At 42.1% G+C, this 19117-nt stretch overlaps 1 protein-coding gene and 1 non-coding gene across 5 annotated transcripts in view; one reads left to right on the top strand and one right to left on the bottom strand.

The window, feature by feature from the left end:
- LOC100646757 (ecdysone receptor) overlaps nucleotides 1–19117 on the top strand; it is a 188212-nt gene that overhangs the window by 32296 nt on the left and 136799 nt on the right. For 3 of the 4 annotated variants that reach the window (XM_048413157.1, XM_003401619.3, XM_048413158.1), the window contains exon 1: nucleotides 8092–8819. The exons of the other annotated variant lie outside the window; for it this stretch is intronic. The gene's annotated coding sequence lies outside the window, so the exon portion shown is untranslated. Of the gene's footprint in view, nucleotides 1–8091; nucleotides 8820–19117 lie in introns of those variants that run through there. 4 annotated transcript variants of the gene reach the window in all.
- TRNAL-CAG lies at nucleotides 4801–4884 on the bottom strand. The gene has a single exon. It is a non-coding gene; the product is annotated as a tRNA-Leu (tRNA).

Genomic DNA, 19117 nt, shown 5'->3' with positions numbered 1-19117 from the left:
TGGAAAGTGTTCGAAAAGCGTGGCTCGCCACGTGCCGTTGGTTTTTCTCGTTTCCACGCTGGATTCTTCGTAATCGAGGCAGTTAACCTTTTAAGTAGAACGTTCAGAGTTCTGATTCGCTGCGGTGCATGTGTGGTCCAGCGACTCGTCACAGAAACGCGTGCTCTTCTGTCTGTAAACGCCAGGAAAATTATCAGCAACCTATTCTCAACTAAATCTTTCGATCGTGCGAAAGCCCCAGAAACAATCCAAAAAATATATCTCTTCTCATCTCACGAATTTCAAAATTTAATTCTTCGCTTTTCTTCCTCGACCTTGGCCATTACCTGACCAGCGCCTGAAACTGACGATTCTGGCCCCGTTTCCTGCCACTGGGCTACTCGCAATATGGTTCAGTCGCTTCCACTTTAATACGAGAAGAAATTCGTTGGAACGTAGGAATCAAAATTCGCGGATTCTTCTCACGCAGATGCGCCACGTGGGCTAGACATGGGAGGATTGAAAAGGGAGCGCAAGGTGTGCCGGATATGTTGCGGAGAGAGGTGGCGAGGGGCCACAGATGCCTCGAAAAAATTGTGGTTCTAGCCTGATCTTGGTGCTTCGAGTCGCCCTATTACGTGACCTTGGACACACGCCGCCCTGCCATGCACCTGTTTCGCGAAAAAACGAAAGCTGACCTTGGCAGAGTTAATCCTGGCCGCGGTTCTTCCTCCTCCAATTACCCTTAATGAATTCTGCGCCTCTTCCAGGAAGCGGTTACGAGGGCCTTGTTGCATAAGACGGACACGATCCTCCGGCTGACTTTTTAATAATCGAACGAATCGTTCGTTCATCTTCTGATTCTTCGTTTAATAGTCTGATCATTACGTAATAATAATCATCGTGCTACCTAGTCACTTTACGTACGATTATCAGAAAATCGGATACGTAGGTTTTAATTAAATACAAATACAAATTTTGTTGAATATCGATCCATCTATCTAAAAGAGTAAAATCTTCTTGAATCGTACGAAATCGTAGGATCTGAAACGATCAATGTTTTGGATTATTTTCATATTTGTACACACTGTATACGTTTTGTCCATCTTCGGAGTTTTCCCTCGTGGAATTTCCAATAATCGTGTGAACATCCTTATTCTACCGATAAGTCGAGGAATATAACGTTGGTCCATATTTCTCTGAATATTTCGCTGGCAGGCGACCATTGGACACGCGACACGGTTGATCTTATCGAATGTAACTGTACAGAGCCGCGGAGAGCTAGTGAAAGAAACAGGAAATTAATTCACAATGGGTGAAGCCCTTCAGCGCAGGCCGGTGTGCAGTGTGATGAACGACGCTCGAGATTCTGAAGTAGTTTCTTTCATACTAAAGACTTCCGTTGTATGCGCGGAATGCGAGTATAGTAACCCAGTGACATGTAAGGAATCCTAACGAACTGATGCCCTTACTTCCTACACAAGGATGACTCAGTCACCCCGCGCGAAAACGCTCTGCATTCCGAGAAACCAAGGCGAAGATTCTAATTGAAAACGATATATCATATTTTTTCCATCGAAGAGAAGTATCTTGCATTCGCTTCGCGTTCTTATTGCATTACGAACGGATAATCACCTCACTGATACATTAACACCAGTATCATAACAAACGCATTAATTCGGTAACTTTTGACTTATTTATATCGGTCCAGAACAATTTATATTTCGTACTGTGATATACGCACCCCTTAAGTAAAAAGACAGCAAATACCAGGTACTCTGGTATCGTTGATTTTCCATTAATTAATATATTTTGTTAACGTTCGTGTATCATTAAAACGTATGGAGGAAATTAATTTGCTTATTGGTTCACAACGCCTACGAAAGTCAGTGTGTCTTTAATTTGTAATGATGAAATGAACGACATTTCGGAGATATTGCGGTAAACAGATCCAACAACTGCATCGATAATTATTATTAAGAATATAGGAGGCAAGTTAGACAATTAACAGGGTGACGTACGAGCGAGTAAACAGGAAAAATGTGTTAAGTCGGTTTCGATCGGTTTACGTAGGTCCAGCAGCCGCCCGACTTTCTCGAGTCTCAAGCTAGGCAGTTAGAATTGCAGTTTCCGGTGCAGGAGGCGACGTTGTATTCGCATTGAGCGTCGCTGCGTCTCAAGGCCGGACCGTCCGAGAACTAAGGACGACGTTAAGTCCCCCTCCACCCCCGAACATCCTCTCTGCCCCCCCAAAACTCTCGTCCTCGCTCGTATGCATCTCCGTGCACGCCTCTGTGATCCCTCCTCCTCTTCCTCATCCTCCTCCTCTTCTTCTTCTCTCTCTCCCTCTCCTTCTCCTTATCTAACCTTCCCTTTCTAACCTCTTTGCTTATGTTCATCGCTCTCTTCTTCTTACGCGAGTCTTCTCCTCGTTTCAGTTTCTCTCTTATCCTTGTTTTCGTTCTCGTTCTCGTTCGCTTTTGCGAGGCTGGTACAGCCGCGGTTTCAAACGAAACTGCTCTACTGCGCTCGCAAACTCTCTCGCCTTTCCTCTCGGATGCATTATAAAACTGGACGGTGCGTTCACTGCCGCGGGAAACGATTTACCTGGTTCTATTTAGCCTTTGGACGTGGTGAATGCGAGAGGAGAGGAGAGGAGAGGCGAAAGGATAGTGGAAACTGTTTTTCGATTGTTACGAGGATTTTGCTTATTCTGATGTTGATGAGAGTGGTCGACGAGAGATTTGCGCACGATGCAAAGATACGTAGAATTATTGCAAACGTTTCGATGTATTGGCATTTTCATATCGTATCGAGGCCTGCTTCGTATCGACCGGTTACTTATTACATAATTATATCGCTATTCGATCCTCCTGAGGGGAATCACGATACAAAGACTTCGCACCCTGCGGTTCTTCCAGTCCTCGATCACGCGAGTCACGCGATTTTCTCGTAATTAACTCACACCTGTGCCAAACTCCTACCCTAAACATACCACGCTAACCACCACGACCAAAAACACGCTGCCAATCCCTTGAAAGAGTTAGGATAATCGAAGACTTACTTTCTAACCTTCTCTCATCGGATAACAGATTTCGATATTTGTTCGAACGTTTAATGGATGGAATAAATCTTAACGTGCGTTTCATTTCTTTAATTGCGTTAATAAAATCATGAAATTTCATAAAAATTCTCGGTCTACTCGCCAGGAATTCAACATACATCTCTCACTGAAACCACTGAAATCTTGCAATAATCCAGCTGCATCGAAAACGAATTGTCACTGTGCATGAACGATCCAGTTACACGAACTGTCCCCCTCGAACGGGTCTAGATAAATGTAGTTGCAGCGTAGCGTAGAAAGAACAGGCTAAGAAAACTGTGTCGACCTGCGTGACGGGAAACATGGACCCGCGTCGTGACACTGTGCTCGCGCGAGCACACGTCACGCTCTAAGGTTATTGTTCACGCGGAGAAAAAGAGAGTATGCGTTGCATAAAACCACTCTCCGTCTTCTTCTCGCTTCAACCAACACATAGGCACACGCACGCGCGCATAACCGAGACACACACACACATACTTGATTTCACCTATCTTCTCGCCTTATGTTACCCCTATTCTCGTCTACGCTCTCAACCAAGGTTACCCACCGCCTCTTCCTCCGCCTCCTCGTACTGTTCTGACTCTTACACGGGACGAGAGTGTACAGTCCGCTCGAGAAACGGGCCGTGGAATGCACGATGGGCAACGAAACGTGGCTGAGAGACTGGAAATCGGTGCACTTGCCTCGCCTTCGCGAAATCGTCACGTCGAACAAGCGAATTTACGAGCGAGGGGGAATCAACCGGGATCACAGACATGTTCCAGGCTACATACACAGGCTACTGGGGAATAATTCAACAGGCAGTGGCGCCACTGACCGATCACCACGCGGTTCAGTGGTTACAGTTAGGATTTTGCGATATAGGGAATTTTGCAGGATCGACACCGCGAATTTTTGTACGTCGCAGCTGTTAATTGCAGAATATTCTGTATAGGCTGTTGTGACGTGTATGTAGAACACATATTGGTCTAATTAGTTGGAGACGGTCAACATTGTGTAATAATCACGTACTAATAGATGAATGTATATTTTAGAAGAGATATATCTCAAGTACGGTTAAACCGTATTTGAGTAGATGAAAGTATATATATTTAGGATTTCACAATAAGTAGAATTGACCTACCACTGTCCGAAGTCTGGTCTGTTTCTACTGTAGAGTTACGTAACCGTAGTCCGACTAATTGACGAACAGATAAGAGTACATACAACTAAAAGGGTTAATAGAAGACTAGATAAAAGTTGATTAAGCGACTTTTGGACTGCGCTGTTCGATATCCTCGGGAACAGTTTTTCAAGATTATCTAGCAACAATGCAAAAATTCAATCAAACCAATTTATCTTCCAAGTGTAGGAAAACGACATTATTTCGAAGAATATTCCATGGAAATTCAGTGACACGATCGTGAATCAAATAGAAATAGCCGTAAGCTTTTCCACGAAATATTTACCAATTTAAGTCCCGAATATTCTGAAATTACTTTTCCACCGTTTAACCTAATATATTTATTTATTTCGTCTCGAAAGTTAAGCCTAAAACGTACGTTCGGTAGGACGATGTTCTTTCTGACCAGAACAGTCCCGTGCCACTCTTGGTCCCCGAACGAACGACACGAAACAATCTTAAATCGTTTTATCGGCGCGAATAATTGGCACCGGACAGACGTAGATAAAGAATCTTGGTGTTGGGCTCGTTTGAAGGGTAAGGATGTAAAAAAATTTGTCAGAAGTGGGATTCGAACCCACGCCCACAGAAGTGGACTGCGACCTGAACGCAGCGCCTTAGACCGCTCGGCCATCCTGACGTGTCTCTTCGGCTGAAACATAAAGAGAAGAAATCGACCATACCCTGAGTACTATGCCTGAGAAACTGGTCTGCCCGTACTAAATTTACCCGGCAGCTAGGCGAAAATAGCTCCGTAAGAAGCGGCCGTGGAAGCTTTCAAGCAATGCACCGGCGAACGAGTTCCTTTTTTCTTTCGTCCTTTTTGCTTGGCCATTATTCCGTCTCCGGTGAACGTGCTCGTGTTGGGTACCGTGTTCCGCGACCAAGATGCGTTCGTTGTCGTCCGACAGCAAAATCTCTATCATCTTCGTTCGATGTTCGGTAAATCGAAGAGCTTAAATGGTAAACAATGTAAGGACTACGAAGATGGTATGCCATAAGGGGATGGTAAATTACCGTAGTACGTCATAAAAATAAGTGCTCAAGCCGGTGTACAGCCTATTAGAATAAACACACCTAACCCTAACCTAACCACACGGTGAACCATTCTAACGAACCAGTGACGCATAGCCACGTAATTAACGACCAATTACCCAATTAGAAAATCGTATTTTCTCGATGAATCTGCGCTCGATAATTCTTATTTCCCTCAGTTCTTCGCACAACGAAAATGAAGCCACGCTTATAACGCAGTCCCAGCAACGATTTTGAAATCTGCCCGCTTGAAATTTCCCAGTACGACGATTCTCATCGAAATCATCGTCGCGCAAAATCCCGAAATAAATAACGGGGCACGAAGTTTCGGCCAAGTCCGCTGGCACACATACACCATAAGCGGCTGATTCGCTGGCTTCTCCCCTATGCGAGTGCGTAACCTTGAGAGTCGTTCAGTCGACGGCCATCTTGCTGCGATGCACTTTTGTTTTTTGCCTGTCCAAGACTCACCAGTCTCTCTCCCTCCCCTCGTCCCCTTCGTCTCTTCCTTCTTCGCCTAGCAAACCGTGTATTCTCTCTCTTCATCTGCCTGCACAGCCGCTGGCTCGCCATTCTTTCTGCATCAAGCTTCTCCCCCTTCCTTCTCCCTTCGCCTCCCCTTTTCCAGCAGCGTGCTCGAACATCGGCGCTGGTGTTCTCCATCCGTTCGTCCTATATGCCTCCTACCACAGATTGCCTACCAGTGAGAATGCAGGCAACCTTCCACGCAGCTTCTCTCCTCTTCCACTCGTTCGTGTCTCCTGCTCGTCAGAGGAGCTCGTCAGACACGAAACTGGCCAGGAAATTTCACTTCGACAACGAAATCCCTGTATCTGCATACTTGACGCCACACGTGGTTCGTTTTTATGGAGGCTGTTATTTAGGTAGACGAGGCAGTCAGAGAATGGTTTTTATTATGTCAGAGGAGGCCAAGTGCTCCACTGGCCCAATTTCTGATGCTCACGTGAACGATGCTGGATAGTGGGAATGAACCAGCGGGTGCCACCTGGAGTGGCCACTTGAATATTGGACCTGGATGGAGATTTCTGAACAGGGGCGGGGTTATTTTGGGGAACCAGCTTGTTTGGGGCTGGGGCTCGACGTGGGTTCGGGGACCGATGAGATAATACGCGTGGAGAAGTTTCTCTCAGGCTTTGAACTCTTCGATATTGCCAATTTTGTTTTTCCATTTGGCACACGCAAGTACTTTTCATTTCAAAATATACTCGTCGATGATCGTTGTATACGAGGAAATTTTGCTGACGTTATCTTCAGGTAGAAATCATTAGAGAAATTAGCCTAAAATTTATTCGACACAATTAACTTTCTTTCGTTACAAATTTACATTGTTGCTCGCTCTGTCGGAAGAACTAGAGACGTTAATATACATCTACCTCCAATTTCTTCTTTAATGTCTGACAACTAAAATGCCCAAATACGAATTAAAGGATACGTTTAATTAGCGATCGAATCAATTTGCGAATTAGCGTAACGACGTTCTCTGGATTTGTACGGAATCTTTGCAGAGTAGATGGGAATTAACCGAATGGCAGGTGCGGAAAAAGGATCCGTTTAGCTTCGGAGAACGCGTACGGCGATATTCAGTAGCTTCGCTCGAGCCATTGAGTCACTCGCTATAAATTAATAAAGGCTCCGGTTGTTTTGACGGTGAAACGGTATGGCTATTGACCAGCAAAGCAATGAACTCGGCTGCCGGCGGTGTGTCGCACAATTTCTGAAACCTTATCGCCGTTTCTCCTTGGCGCGTGTTTTTTTTTCATCGTCTCTATAGGCATCGTCGACACTTTTCTAGCTAACCAAGCATCGAACCCGATACAAAATACGAGACACGCGAATGATGGACTCTTTGTGCTCTCCGTTTGAATAGTTGACGGCACATTGTTTCGCTGAAACTTTGTCGAAAGCCATCATAAGTTGTAGTTTTGTTACGTATAAAGTTCTACTCCTCTCACGAGCATGGGAATACGATTTGTTGTCAGGTCATTTTCTGATATTCGCTTTTCGGGATAAACAATCGTTTTTCCATTTTTCAGCTGCGCTTTGTATTTATATTCTATGCCGACGTTTCAGATCTGTCGTGAAACACGTTCGTTTATCCGGAAAAGCCAGTATCAAAGTATCTCAGCATCGTGAAAATTTGAAATCAAAGATGTTTAGATTACTCATTTATTAGGAAAGCAATCATCGTGGAAGCCATTATTTTGATATAGCAACGCTTAATCTAGGAATTCTTTCAAAAATCGATAATAAACGTCTAGCGATCAATTGCCCAATCTCGTGTCTATATCTATCGATACATCGCAGAATTAAAAGACATTCATTCAGCTATCGTAAACAATTCCACGAAACGTGCATTCCTGCATATGTTTAATTCCGCAGATTCGTAAGCGTTCAAGGCAATATCAAATAATGTCATAATTTATGAGTCACAAACCGATCGCGTGTCTATTGACCCACCTTTCAGTAAGCAACTTCCAAAACCTCACTGTCCTTTCACTTAATCCATCTGGCTATTTCCAGTCTCATATAGTCGTTCGTTCATATACGAGCCCGCAGTCGTATACGCGGCTCTTATTTCAATATCCGACAATGTCCGACGAAGGGTCGCGAAAAGCGTGGCGTCGCGCGGAAACGCGTAAAAGAAAGAGCGGCGGCCTGCAAGCGGCGCGGCGCGGCGCGGCGACGCGTTGCGTGCCTCGAGGCACCAAAATTCGGTGCGCGACCAGTGATAGGGCAGTGGCTCGCCGGTGGCGCCACTGTCGAGGACGGCGGCCGAGTCAGGAAGCAGTCGGCCGGCGCATAAGCGGCGTCGGGCGCCGCAGTCGCGCGCTTGCACTCTCAGCGGTGAGCGGAGTTTGTAACGTGCGTAATAGCTCGAAAACGTCTTCTGGTCTGTTTTGTTTGGCCGTGTTCGCGTATACGGCCACCCGGTGTATATAATATTCCCCGTAACCCGTGTTTTGTGTCTCTGAACCTGCGAACGAAAAAGAAAAGAAGAAGTAATAATATAATTCGGCTAGAGAAGTGGATAGACAGAAACACGCGTATAGAGAGAAAAAGAGCCGTGCACACGCGAGACACGAACCAACGTCGCTCCCCTTTCACCGATACATAGAAAACCACGACCACACGGTGAATGTCGTCGACGGAGAGTGAAACGACGGCGAGAATAACATAGCGAAAAGAAAAGAAAAAGGAAAATATCGACGAGGTGGTGCGTGAAAGGGGAACACTCCCTTAATAGGCAGACGAAAACGACGCGCGGACGTGTGGTGGTTTTCGTCGAGGCGAGGCGAGGCCCACGATCCCGGTGCTCCTACATTTTCATCGTCTTCTAGGATTTCGTGCATCGTTTTCTCTTCCGTGGTGTATCTGACAGACTGATCCGGAAAATCAGTGACGTGTGACACACGTGTATTTGTAATAACGCAGTGCAAGTGTTTCTCGATTTGGCGCCTGTGCTCCAGGGGACCGTGTCGCTCGCTGGCCACCGTCGGTTCATCCTGTACACCTCGTTATGTGAGTAGTTATCATCCACCAAATTATATATCTTTTTCAGGATTATTTTATCGCTGAATTATCTTGTTACGGAATTACCAGGAATAAATTCAAGTTTAGTATATATTTCTTTACACGAGTAATTATCGTACGTACACGCGTTTACATACGATTTTATTTATCTTCTTTTTTCGGCCAGTTTGACGTCTCACAACTTTGATACTTTAAACCAACTGCCTATATATCGTGCCTTATGAGTAATCGACGTACGTGAAACACGATTTTATTTCAATATTTCCTTTCTTCTTTCATTCGTTTTACCGATAAACTTCGATGTAAGCTGTTTCCGTGCGTAGGCATCATCCACCGATTCGTCCTCATCGCGAATTACAATTATTCGAAGGAACAATGACACGTACTTTCCTTTGCAGTATTTTACCGCTGAAATTCGATGCTTCAGTAGGTTAATACACTTATCGCGTACACATCATTCCGATTAATCATATCGTACATTGCCTCTTTATGGAATAACTTTTCGTTAACAGTTAGTACAGGCGGAACAAGATTTTATTTCTCTTTCTCGATTATTTCTTCCGTGAAATATAATAGGCTACTATCCTTATAGATGATCGTCATTATGCAAAAACACGATTCTCCTCGTTTCCGTCGTTATTTTCTCCGTTATTTAATTGTTTCCGAAGTAAGACGCGTGAGGTGGTTTGATAATGATGTCGTGTATAGATGGCTGTTTATGGGACGCTGCACGGTTTTGTTTACGTCTGTCGCGGGGCAAAGTGAGGTAGGTTCGTGAACGAATGTGCGCGCGAGGTCAGATCGGGGACCGGGAGTGGGTCGGCAGTGTGTTGGTGCGCGCTCGCGCGCACCCTAACCGCGCTCTCTCCCTCGTCACGTTCAATTTATGCGCCGGGATAAACTTTGCTTTACTCCCTCCCAACCGGGATACCGTTCTTTCATTAATTCCATTTGATATTTATCTTTTGCATCTGAGGCACCGATGAATCCAAGATTAATCCATCATTTTACTTTCTATTAGATCCTTGATCAATTTTTCATTGACTACGAGTATACTCGTGTTTGCATACTTATTTATGCAATTTTTAAGATACGAAATTGGATAGGTTGTTGTTCGTGTTTGTTTGCTTGGTCGGACAGTATCTGCTCTATTTTCATATCTATTTTCTTAGCACGTTCGGTATGTTAGTTACTGAGAGGTTATTTATCGTAATGGATCGAAACAAAATACTGCCTTTATTTTTCCAGAGCTTTGGAATACTAACGTGGCTACTATCATAGATCGTCTTTTCTTTTTTTCACTTTTTTTCTACTTATATTCGACGTATTCGATGATATTTCTCTTTAGATATGGCACGACCATTTCGCAGCTTAAAATTAAGTCGGAATTAATCGCGAAACACGATACACGTATGCAATGTCGAGTAACAAAGTAGCAAATGCGTTTCTCACGATTAAAATCTCTAGATCGAAGGTTTCGAAGAGGTTCAAATTATATGCAGATCCTCGGGAAAGAAGCAAAACTGTACGCTTCAAAGATAAAGGTCAGACGACTCTGTAGCTGGATCTAGGTGTTCGCAAACGTTTCAAAATCTAACCACCTTTCGCAAACTTACCGTATACGCGTATTATATAAAAATTGTTATTGCACGTTCGTCATCTGTGGCAATGAATGAAACGAAAGTGGCTGGTTCGCGAGAGTAGAGTCGGATTCCGATTCACTTTCGATTCCTCCCGTAAATAGCGAGAGACGCGTGTACTCGCGACAAATATCGGCCGAGCGTATCGCAAGCCCACCTCTCTCGGAAATAGAATACGTTCTAAAAATATACGGCCCTATCTGCGACGAATAGTGTACAGGCGTCGCTATACCGATGTAAACTATGACTGCGTCTACGTGCATAAAGCGAATTCTTTCGCGCGCGCACTGTGTCACCGCGAGACGGTGACACGCCGTATTATGCCGGTGTCATCCTGGCGCGCAATTTTGCCGTGGTCAGTGGCCAATTGACTCGAGTAAACAAGCGTGTTAAGTGTGCAGAAAATTCTCTGTTTTCCGTTGTATATTCCGTGTACGATATATTAATTTGTTATTAATAAAAATTCCAACAGCAGCATCGAAAACGAATGCTTCAGATTTGGTGGAAATTTGGTTCTCGCGCGCAGCTTTTCGACAATTTCTTTGAAAATTGCAAATTTGAATAATCGATAGGTTTGAAATGCGCGGGCTTTTGCATTTCTCTGCGTGCAAGCTTCTGGAGTTTCGAACTTTCCAGGCTGCAAAATATTCGCTGGTCGAGTTTCCAAAATTCCGGATTTTCCGATTTTGTATATTTTGATTTTAGAGGCGCGGAATTCGAAAATTTCGAGCTTCCGAAGCGTCAAATTCTCGAGTTTCGAAAATTTAAAATTTCCGAATTCACATGCGCGCGCAGTTTCAAATTCCCGAATTTTCAAATATTCAGACATTTAAATCTTCGGAATCTCGGATTTTTGAGTTCCTGAAATTCGCGAGTTTTCTGCAGATACAAGCTCGACTTCCACTCTTACGATTTCGCAATGATTCATCAAAGGGGAATAGCGAAGGAAGTCGTAATTTGTAATTGCAAGTTCTTTTCCCGAAGAAACGTGTTTCTTGTACGACTTATACGACAGACTGCTTTAAGACCGACAACTTGTAACAACTGGTGACTTGCAAAATTTCGCCAATAATATCATTTCGATCGATTCGTTCGATATTCTAACTAATCAACGTTGTATGCGTCTTTCGATTTCATTAGCGCAATATAACGTTGGTATTCAATTGCACGAAGAATTTAATTTACAAAATTCAACTTCCATATAATTGAATTATGCAACAGCTTTTGTCCATCTTCTAACGTAGACTTTCTCTTTCCTTTGTAATTCCATTTCCTCGTATTTTTACCATTTCCGATAGTTTCTTATAAATTGTTCATTTAATCGAGAGAGTAACGATTTGGTTGGAAACGAGGAAGATGGATAACCCTGATTGGTCGTGGAGAGAATACGACACAGGCTTTCTGCGTGGAAGTGTCCCTCGCAACGTTCCTATTACAAATTCAAATTTAACGACTGGTCGCCGTCGCTTGGAAATTTAAATCTACAGATATCGTTACTGATTGGAACGAATCCGAGAGCAAGCTCTCTGGATTGAGAACGGTGGTTGACGCTTGTCGAACGGATGTTAGAATAGCGATTCGTCGATAAATGTTTTTCAGATCGAACCATCGATTTTTCAAACGATCGATATTTTTTTTAGGAAAATCTTGACCGTCCTATTCAAAAAAATATAATTTCTAGAACGTATCGTTAGACAATATAACGAAGTAAAATATAATTCTGAATTTAGTTTTTTCTTCTTTTTAGTATAATATAGGGAAATTTTTTTCCCCCTAGACGATATAATTTTCAAAGGAGAAATTAATCCCGCGAATTACATACTAGTCGAGGCGAGTTAATCGATCTTTCGAATGTAAAGGAAGTTCCGTTCGAATCTATCGAATATTCAAATTTTTGTCGAAATATATGTTCTCGTAATATATTTGTATAGTAAATTTCGATCGCTTTACAAAATGAAACTTTGGCGAGTCAGTTTTTCGACGTTAACAAAATTCGTTTCGACGTGAAAATCCAACTCTCCGCGAAAATAAATTTTCGCAATATAGTAAATTTCGATCGAATATCTGGCAACCACCGACAGGCTACGGTCGAGCGAAATTGCTTTGAGGTTCCGTCGCAATATTCCGCAAAACATTGAACCTAACCTAAAAAAAAATCCGACATTTCGCAATGAAATTAGTGGAGCCATAGTTTCGCAAGCTTCCAATAACCATTCTCTTCTCTTCGTTCGAAATGATTGTCAAAATGCAGCACAGAATTTGCAATCTTTTCGAGCCTGATCTTTATCGATAAAGCGGTACACAATACGATAATACAGTTTCTGAACTGATACGTCCATTTAAAAAGGAATCGAAATCGTCGATATAAACGATAATCTTAAACGTAGGTGAATTTCGTCATGTTGCGTGCTATAGCCGAAGAATTATTCAGGTTTTGCGAAAGGAGATTCGTGGACGTGTTGCGATCGAAAATGGGACGGAGGATTGCGATCTTACCGATCAGAAAATTTACCATTTGTTCGGGAATCGTATGAACGTTCTTTTCTCAGATAGTTACCAATGCTCAAGGGACGTGGATGTTTTTAGAAAAAGTAGCACGTTGTAGAATAACGAGAGAACGTGTTTTAGAAACGTTATGGAAAACCGTTCCAGTTGTCTTAAATCGCTTATCGTCGAATACGAAATTATCTCTTGTTCGTTACCTAATATTCTCGAGCGCGGTGAACAGAAAACGTTAAAATTTAAATTGCAATTTATAAATTATACGATACAGGGAATTTCCAATTTACGATTTTGAACTTTTTAAATTTACGAAAAAAAAGTCTCGAGCGTTAAAAATTTGGGAATTAAAAAAACCCAAATATTAAGAACGTAGTATTTGAAAGCATCAGATTCTTCAAATTGGCCGATTAGAAATTTTCAATTCCCTTGGTCTTCTTTCCGGATCCGAGTATTATACTTTTCGTCAATTTCAGAAACCTTCGTCGTAATACCGATTTAGCGTTTCGAACGATATCGCATAACGTTCTCGCGTATCGTCAAAATTCGTCCAAGTTTTTCGAACGTGGCCCGGAGGCCTGTTTAATCAGCCAACACAACGTCCTGCACGAAAGAGAGAAACAGAGGGAAGAACGGTCGCTTGCATCGCACTCGCTGAGCCGTCGCAGGCGTCTCTTTTAATCTCGAATTTTTTCCAACGATATATTTCTTTCGAACGGCTCAAAGCGTTCTTCGAGTCGTGGTTTTATCCGATGTTACATCGATAGCGGGTGCGATAAGGCGGCGTAGCCACAGGCAGCTCACGGTTCTCCTCCGGAGGCTGATAAGAACCGTGCATTATCACGGTGCACATCCAGTGTCGTCACACCAACAAGAATAACGCTTCTTCCACGCGGGGATACGTGTACTTTCGTTACTCATAAGTATTACGGTACTTGTTTATTTTTCAGATTAAGAATCCACTAGAATTCCAATCGACGATTCATTTTAGTTTAACGCAATTCAACTTGCGTACCGTGTGACACAAGCGACCGGGTCTATCGACGAATAAGTGTCATCGAAAAGTTTGAATTGCACGACACTGAGCGTGTGTTCTGTGATAAGACATTTGGTAATTTCCCAATGATATTTCAAATCGATTTGCCTCTGCGTAAGTGTGCCAATGTTTAAAAGAAAACTGTTGCGTTATCTAATTCTATCTAATTCCCTTATCATCGGTACGGTAGTGTTACGATCCTAAACTTCTTTTCTTTTTGTTAAAAAAGAAAGGTAGACATTTTATAAATTGAAAGTTTAATCGATATCTGAGTTTGGTATAGAGAACAAGATAAAACAAGCTATAGGAAACATTCGCGGTAATTTTCCTCCTTTGCTTGTTAAATCTTGTTAAATGGCCGACCAAAGAACGTATTGGTATTTCGGACAGAAAATGAACATTAGGAAATAACCAATAAGGATAAAGAAAGTGGTAGAAAGAATAATAAAAGCGTAGGTTCGCGTGGAACAGATTTAAGGAATAAAAGACGGCGATAAACACGGGTCGCCGTGTTCTTTCTGCCTTCTGTAGTTCTCTGACGAGTTTTCTGTTTCTTTAGGTGTACACTGTACACGAATGAGCTTGTGCACACACGCGCACCACGCGGCGCGCCGCGTAGTTACGTAAGGACGGACGCCGACTTGAAAAACAGCCTTTAGCGTTCCGATTTCTACACCGTGACCGCGTTGCAGTTCTGCTATTTTTCTCGCGATTCCTTTTCTTTTCTCTCCGCTTTGAAATTTAAAATGGTCCCTTTGTCACGGCCAGACGATGTCGTCGATCGCCTCGTACACGCGTTCTCTCGTACCTTTGCATCCAGGGAGTTTTTTCACCAGTTGCACATCCAATTTAACAACTTTGCAAAGCGTTTGTTCTTTTTATTTTATTTTATTTTATATCGATACTTTTATTTGCCTCATTTTTCATCTCGTTGTTTTTCGAGGAAAATTCCTGACTCGAGAGGATCGCGGGATAAATCTTTTCCGATCTTTTTCACGAAAGTTACAGTTCTCGGTTATTCTGGATTTTTAGGAAGCTCGATTACATTTTTATACCGCCGTGTATTTCATACTTTTATACTTTTACTCGAGTGGAACGTTCGTTTTAGGTTTTTTGCTTTCTCAATTTTTTGATTTTTCCCAAATTCTTTTTATTCTCTCTCGCTTATTCGAATAATTCCACTTTGAAATTTCTTGTTCTTTTTTATCGTCACAGGTCCGCCGCGAATGGCAGAATTATAATGGATATTCACTTTTAAGTAGTTTATGGCCGTGTTCCCAGCCGCTCGTATATTCTACAATGTTTATGGCGTTCGTAATCGAGGCTCGTCCGAGGTCAAAATGTTTGATCAACTAAAAAATTTTGTTTTCCTTTCGGCGACTACCTCGCAGGCCTTTGTCCGTTCTCCAAGTGAAATTTGCTTCGCACGCTACACGCTCCTGTTATTACATTTAATCGGCCAATAATAAAATCTATTCACACCTGTTTTTTAACCTCTGATCTTTTCATCCTAAACAACTATATACAATTAATAGACATTGATAAAAGCAATATTTCAAATAAATCAGTATAAATAAAAGAGTAATATGATCGCAAGCGAGAATCGAGAATCGAATCGACTATACGGTCTGTGCATGAACGTCCTATTCTACTTCGGACAGCTCTATTTCAATAACTTTTGCACCACACTCTCTTTCCGCGATAAATAGCTGAAAAGTCGACAAATATAAGCGTAGAAATGAATAATTAATTAATTAATTAATTAATAATTAATAGATATTGAGTAAATATTGCCAGTAACGTTAATGATATTTAATACTAATCGACATAAATAAATGAATAATTAACGATAGGCGAAAATTGATGGCGAAAAGATATGCGAGTTAGGTGACGTTAAGTGTGACTAATCAATGTTGCGGTTTCGAAGCGATTGAAATATATTATGCGCGTTTCTCGCCACATTGCAAAAGTTTCTATAAATTTTATGAAATGTCAGCTATTCGTTACAGATAAACATGGAACTTGAGCGATGCAGGTATAGTTTCTCAGTTTCAGTTTATGCAGAGCTATTCCTAGTATCAGTTTAAATTTAGCAGAGCATTTGATCCCAGTTGTGGCAAGTGGTAAAGAATTAACAGTAGAGAAACGTTCCACGACCGAGACTTGCAAAAATATAACGAAAATATCGACCGAATTGCACCAGGTGTCCAAATACTTATGGACGATAGCGTACGTAACAACTGTCAGAGATTTATAGCAGCGAATAAAGGAATTTTTTTTTTTTTTTTGGTTGTTTTCGCGAAAAATTGCAGACTACATACTATGTAGAGAAGGCGGTAATTTAAAGTTCAGGGAACGATGTTTGTCCAACTCGTAACTAGGCCAAGTCTAAATCGACGTAGTCTCACGAAACGCGAAATTTCAAATGCAAATGAGATCGGAATAATCACTCGCGACGTGACTCCTTTTCACAGACTAGATAATACCAGGCCAGTTTACGTATCTGAAACAGTAAAAGTTAAATTCTTTAATCGTTCATTTGATTTCTTAAAAATATGCGATTTGTTAAATTTTTTGTCTGAATTTGTAAAATTTTATGATTATAAATAGATACTAGTAACGTGTATATAAATAACAATAAATATTTCATGTAAATCTAACTCGATAATGTGGGATAAATTTGGAATGAATTTAAGATAAAATATTTTCATCGTATCCCCCCGCCCCCTCCTGCGATTGAACTAATTTAGGCCAACTTAACGAACGCAGGGCAATTCGCACAAAATCCTCGATACATTTAGAATCGATCATTTCCCAAGAATCTGAAATATCTCCGACTCTTTGTTTTTCAAAGCTTAGTTCCCTGATAAATCAACTCGAACCACAATAATCTTCAACAATTCGAAAACAACCGCTCTTATTCATCCACTTTCGCTCGAATTATCAGGCTTATTCTCGGCCGTGCGAGTGCGCAAAGAAAATATTTAATCGTCAATGTTTGTTTTCAATATAAAAGACCGAAAGGGAAAAGAACGTACAATCGGGAATCAGATATTTGACGAAAAGAATCGTAGCGCGCGAAGGGCGCATGCGCCTCGCATATCTGTCACAGTCACAGAGTGCATCGCTAGTGATGGGATGAAGTTTAAAACGTATCTATAAATTCGAATCAAATTCAACGCTTAAACTTTATTTCATACAGTTCGAATACTACATCAGTCTACATACTGATCATATACGATTCTTCATAGATAATTCTACTATTGGGCTAATTCTGTGAAACCTATCATCAACGGAGTTTAAGATTTTTCTCCGCTAACCACAATGGAAGCTTAATACTATGGCGACTGATGATGCTACACTAGCGCCATGTGAGCATTAACTAGTTCCGGACCAAATTCCGTATAGTAGCCGTGAAAAACAGTTTTGTGTGAATAGAAAATCTGAATAGTAAAGTGTTCGTAATCTTTCAAAACAACTCGACCGATATCTCTTCTTCTTCGGGCTATTTCTTTATTTGCCAAAGTACTCGTAGAGGACTCGTATTTGCTAGTTAGATTCGAACCTAGTTTAATGTGTTGCTCTTCTTCTTTTGAAATGGTTGGAGAAGGTTCGAATTTAGCGAGCGAATGCGACGTGCTTGAGGCTATCGCTATACACAAGCAATCTCTAGTTAAATAATAGAGGCGTCGACCCATCTCCAGAAATATGCGAGCGTAACAATGATATACGCGAGTTTATTCCAGGGAAAGCAGGGATATGTTGTCGGAAGACAAAGATGACCTGGTGACCCTGTGTTATCTAACCGGACAGAGCAAGCAGGACTTCTTTATTCTCTTTTTCAAGCTACCTCGCTAGCCTAAGAATCGATATCACTTCGATTTCGAGCTCGTTCATGCGATTCATTCTGCCTGACCGACCGAAGTTGCCCGATTCCCTATGTTACCGACCCCTTTTCGGCTTATTGGCTGAATCCATGCATAGGTTATCCCCCTTCCGGGACGGGGAAACCCTTCTCGGGCGAAATGCATTTTTAACCAGGCCACCGAGGCATTTGCGAGCCAGATCTTCGCCGTAGGGATTACGTCTCGCTCGGCGACGATCCTTTTAAAACGCGACGCATGTCTTACCGGAGCATGAAACGCGCTTGAAACTTCCTCTGCCTTTTGTGGTTCTAGGGAATTTTTATGTGAAAAGGTACTTTTCCCCTTTCTGGTAAATGGCAGAATTTGTATCTTTGACGAAGGATGTAAAATAGAGGTAGGAGGTTAGGGGATAGTTTAGTATAAAAGTTTCGTGACAAATTACATGATAGACGTACATCTGTGAAGGGGTATCATGAATTCCCAGTTGTTGCCACATATCATACCAAACTTTAGAAGTTTGAACTTGTCATTCTTCCAAATCTATCTACAATTTGACCAGATTATAGTTCAAAGCATAAAAAATCCTGGGTTTAATTTCTAACCTAGAATTAAATCCAGATCTCCCATCTATTCCCAATTAAGATTCCTAACTTCAATATCAAAAGCTATCGCGAAAATTCTAACCGGCATCATCTCGAAACAAGGTGCTATCAACGAGTGCAACATTTTCGTTTGTCAACGAAGCAAATGGCCGATAAAATCGGCGGCGGATCAAAGAGGTCTGGCAACCTGACGTCGAGTGTCGCGTCTGTTAATCAGGGGACGGACGTTTACCGAGAAACGTCCGGTCAAAACACTCGCGAAATTGGGACGCGTGCCTATTTTTCGAGCGTGACGCAATCAGTATGCGCCGCGGTGCATCTCGAGCTGAGTCTAATGTTTTCAACTCGAGTAATAATCGCATGAAGTCGAGCCGGGTCAAGCCACCGAACATTTAATTTTATCGTGTCGCCACACGGTTCTTCTTCTCCGATAAAACGACGCGTCTCGAAAACAATCCGAGACGGTGGCCACACGAATGGAAAACGATGAACCCGCGACATTTCAACGTGTTTCGCTGTGAAATATCGTTGACCTGGCCATGAAAGATACGGTCATGCGCGAAAGTTTCCGGATATATTTTTCACTTTATATCCCTAAAGCTGTATTTTCAAGAGTTTCAACTAATATTATAAGTAGATTGCG

This window comes from Bombus terrestris, chromosome 16 (genome assembly GCF_910591885.1).
Source record: "Bombus terrestris chromosome 16, iyBomTerr1.2, whole genome shotgun sequence".
Lineage (NCBI taxonomy): Eukaryota > Metazoa > Arthropoda > Insecta > Hymenoptera > Apidae > Bombus > Bombus terrestris.
The sequence above is the reverse complement of the archived record's forward strand: the minus strand, read 5'-3'. Positions and strand labels throughout refer to the sequence as shown.